The following is a 3,928-nucleotide window of genomic DNA, read 5'->3' as shown; positions in this document are numbered from 1 at the left end:
ACCATGAGTGAAATTAAAATGTACTAATTTTCAAAGTTATGCATTATTTTTATTAAAAATACTAGTTCACACATTTTAAAACTCAAAACAGAACTGGCTATCCACATTACATATTTTACAATATAGCCACCTAAAGACTTCCTTTGTGAGATGTAGAAGACAGACAAGATTCAGTCAAAAGTTCCTAGTACTTAGGAAATAAATTCCTTACTCAGATCACTACTATTATGCATACAACCGCCTCCTCAGAGCAATGTGAGGAATAAAAGGGACAGTGCATGGTGATAGTAAACTACCCTTAGATCACATTTCCCTGTCTCGGACAACATCGTGGTCTTGGTTTCCCAGAGGCCCTAAACAAGTAATCGATGCAAAACTATTTTGCCGAACTAAAGTGGTCACACCAATGTAAAAGTCAACATGCAAGCTCTTAAGCCTTTCTAAATCATCCCAATGATGTTATACTGTTATGTGAAGAACAAATCTAATTACACGTAATCTGATCAGAGTCTCCAGCTATATTGCCTGTTTCATCACAGTATGTTATTTATCAGAAATGCAATGCATCAATGATGCACAAGTAAGAGAGGCTTAAGGTTTGCTAGAAGTTTTCAATGTATTTTTAAATTATACTGTAAACCAGTAAGCTCTTACAAGGATGTTTTATGATTACATCACAGCAAGCAACTGTCTATTGGGACAAAAAGGATATGTTAAAAGGCAAATAAATTGCTATAATTAAATATGCACAGCTTATTGACATTTTTCTTAAAACAAAAATTAGGGTTCATCCAGTGAAGCCTAGGCATTCTGCCACCACCTCTGTTAGCAAATGGAATCCAGTTCTAAAAATTCCTGTGATCTTGAATGTCTTGTTAAGTGTTACAGGGCTTTTGTTTTTCTTTTAGCCACTAAATTTTTCAGGAAAAATTCACCTATTTAGGAAAAATGAAAATAGATTAATATCAATTTAAAGTCAATGTCAGAATAATTATACTTCAGTGTTTCCCTTTAAAGAAGATTTTTTTGTTTGTTGGCATTTCTCTCTTCTCAATGGCAATAATATCTCCTATATCTTTGGCTCTTTCCCCAACAATGATTAGTCATTATTCTTAAAATAATTTTTTTATGATCACTACAATCTCTACTATTATTCTTGTTTTTTTCTCTTTATTGTATTTTTTCCATCACCATTTATCCCCCCTTTACCCTCTCCCACTTTCACCCACCTTCCTCTCCCCTGTAGTCACCATACTGTTGCCTGTATCCATGAGTTCTTTTTTTTTGTTCAATCCCTCCTCCCCCACAACCCCCCCACCCCACCACCACCAAAGCTGTCTGCCTGCTCTCTCACTATGAGTCTGTCTCTATTTTGCTTGTTAGTTCAGTTTGTTCATTAAATTCCACATATGCATGAAATAATTTACTATTATTCTTTCTAGTAACTCAGTATTATAAAGGATGACCCTATTGTATCTATGGGTCTTCTGTACATTTATTCCACACTATGTGCACTATCTATTCCTCATCACTGACAAAGGTATTGCTGTTGGCACAATTCATTTCAGAGAGCAATTCTGCTACATTATTAGCCTAGATGTGATGTTTATACAACAGACCTCGTTTCAGTTGAGCAGACTCATCTGATGGAATCTCTTTAGCTCATTCCCCTCTAGGGAAGCAAGAGCTCTTCCTTTATAATGGCTTCTTCTCCGCCCCCTAAAGTGTGTCTATCATTGTGACAGCACAGCTCAATGCTTATTGGCAGAGTTCAGAGCTGCAGGTCTGATGTTATGAGGAGTCTGATCAAGTCTCTTTGTCATCCAAATATACGAGTAGAATTGCAACCTCCCCGTATACAATCACAAAGAATCCCAAAGCTCATAAACTAGCCAAGTAATGGAGAAAACAATCCTTGCTGCTCCATACCTCTATCTAAATCTGATAGGAGTGAAACAAATGTTATTATCAGATCCTAATGCATGGTCTGAATCTAATGCTCTATAACCAGAATTTGATCTTTTACCGGTAATTTAAAAAGCATTAAAATGTTCGTAATTAATTTCCTTATAAATGTTAGAAAATTTCCTTAAAAACATACCCACATACACAAAACCAAAAACAACAAAATAAAAACTCCTTTCAAATGACAGTACTCTACTGTAACCACTTTGGAAGCTGATATTTTTCTATTCTTTATATAGTGTTAGCTTGCTAGCACTGCCTGAAGAATAAATCACTTGTAATTATTAGTTTCCAAAGTCCCCACATCCTGTCAATGAAGTCAATTTAACTCTTGGGTTTTATAACTAGGATAAGCTATTATTACTTCATTTAATTTCTTTACAGGAACACAATAAATATTACTTACACTTTGTATAATTTTTATAAATATAATTCATGCCAAATTTAAGCATATCTATGATTTAGACCCTAATATAAAAGTCATTTAAAAGAGCATTAAGCCCTAGCCAGTTTGGCTCAGTGGGTAGAGCAGACCCAAGGGTCGGGGTTCGATTCCGGTCAAGGGTACCTACAGTGGTTGCAGGCTTCTCCCCAGCCCCAGGCCCTGGTCAGAGCTCCTGCAGGAGGCAACCAACTCATGTGTTTCTCTCACATTGATGTTTCTCTCTGTCTTTCCCTCTCTATTCCATTCTCTCTAAAATCAATGGTAAAATATCCTTGGATGAGGATTTAAAAATAAAAAAAATAATAAAAGGGATAGAGCAGATAAAAGTATTTTAAAAAAATGAAATAAAAAGAAAAGATCATTAACAGTAACAACATGGCTCAGACACATCCAAAAAATAACTAGCTGTTTATTCTTCAAAAAATTATAATTAAGTCTAACTGACAGGGCAAACACCATAAAGATTTCTTGGATTAAATTAAATTTTCAGATATGTTCTCACAAACCTTTTAATGGCCATTATCATGATTTTTAATCTCTTGGAAAAGGCTTTTATTTTCACTAGTCAGCTCAAACTATGGATCAAAATAAGAGCTAAAATTACCAAGGTGAAAAATTGCATGTAGCAAGTAAAAACAAAAAATGTTTATAGGGAAAATAATCTTAAGAATTTTTTTCTGTTGCCTCTGGGAGGAAAAACACAAAGCTATTAATGTTGCAGGCAGCAATGCTGTCAAACACTTTTCAGGGTTTAATTTGATCTAAAATTTGGAGTTTGAAGAAACAACTGGCATCATTGTCAAATGACTACATTTTCAAAAAAACCATGTTATATGCTTGATGGATCTTTGTCATTTCTGAGTAACCTACTATTGATATCCAAGCATAGAATAAACTGATTACTTCTGCTTTCATCAGAGTAGCTGAGCTATTACATATTAAGGTAGGGAAGGATTCTTTATTTAACAAATGAACAACTAAGAGTAAATGTTCCCTCAATATGACCCTTATGAAACAAATCTCCTAAGGAAGTTCCCCCAAACCCTCCCCACTTTTTTTCTTCTTCACAAAAGACAACCACAACTATTAAAATGTAAATGTGGGAGAAACCAAGATGGTAGCATAGGTAAACACCGGAGATTGCTGCCTCGTACAACCACTTCAAAAATACAACTAAGAGACGGAAAGGACATCATCCAGAACCACAGAAAGGCTGGCTGAGTGGAAATTCTACAACTAGAAGGAAAGAGAAAAGCATACTGAGACTCAGAGGAGGCGCAGTGCTGAAGTAAAATACTAAGGTGCGGAGTGCATGCGGAGCGGGCTGGCGGCTGAGGGCGCGGTTGTCATTTTCAATCAGGAGGGAGTCTCAGGCTCTGAGCTCCAGATCCGGGCGAGTCTATAGGGACCCAGACTCATACGGGAGAAGCGGGACTGTCTGGCATCGGTTGGAACCCGAGGGCAGCTTTCTCTCCAAGGGGCTTGCAGCGATTACCAGGACACTGAGAAGCAGAGCCT

The 3,928-nt window shown here is 36.6% G+C and overlaps 1 protein-coding gene across 2 annotated transcripts in view; it reads right to left on the bottom strand.

Moving 5' to 3' along the window:
• Window positions 1-207: 207 nt before the first annotated feature.
• LIAS (lipoic acid synthetase) overlaps window positions 208-3,928 on the bottom strand; it is a 30,619-nt gene continuing 26,898 nt past the window's right edge. The window contains exon 11 of one of the 2 annotated variants that reach the window (XM_005877444.2): window positions 208-935. The gene's annotated coding sequence lies outside the window, so the exon portion shown is untranslated. The remainder of the gene's footprint in view (window positions 936-3,928) is intronic. The other variant, XM_014548680.1, reaches the window with a different exon arrangement.

This window comes from Myotis brandtii, unplaced genomic scaffold (genome assembly GCF_000412655.1).
Source record: "Myotis brandtii unplaced genomic scaffold, ASM41265v1 scaffold520, whole genome shotgun sequence".
NCBI classification, from domain to species: domain Eukaryota; kingdom Metazoa; phylum Chordata; class Mammalia; order Chiroptera; family Vespertilionidae; genus Myotis; species Myotis brandtii.
This window is presented reverse-complemented; position numbering and strand designations above follow the sequence as displayed.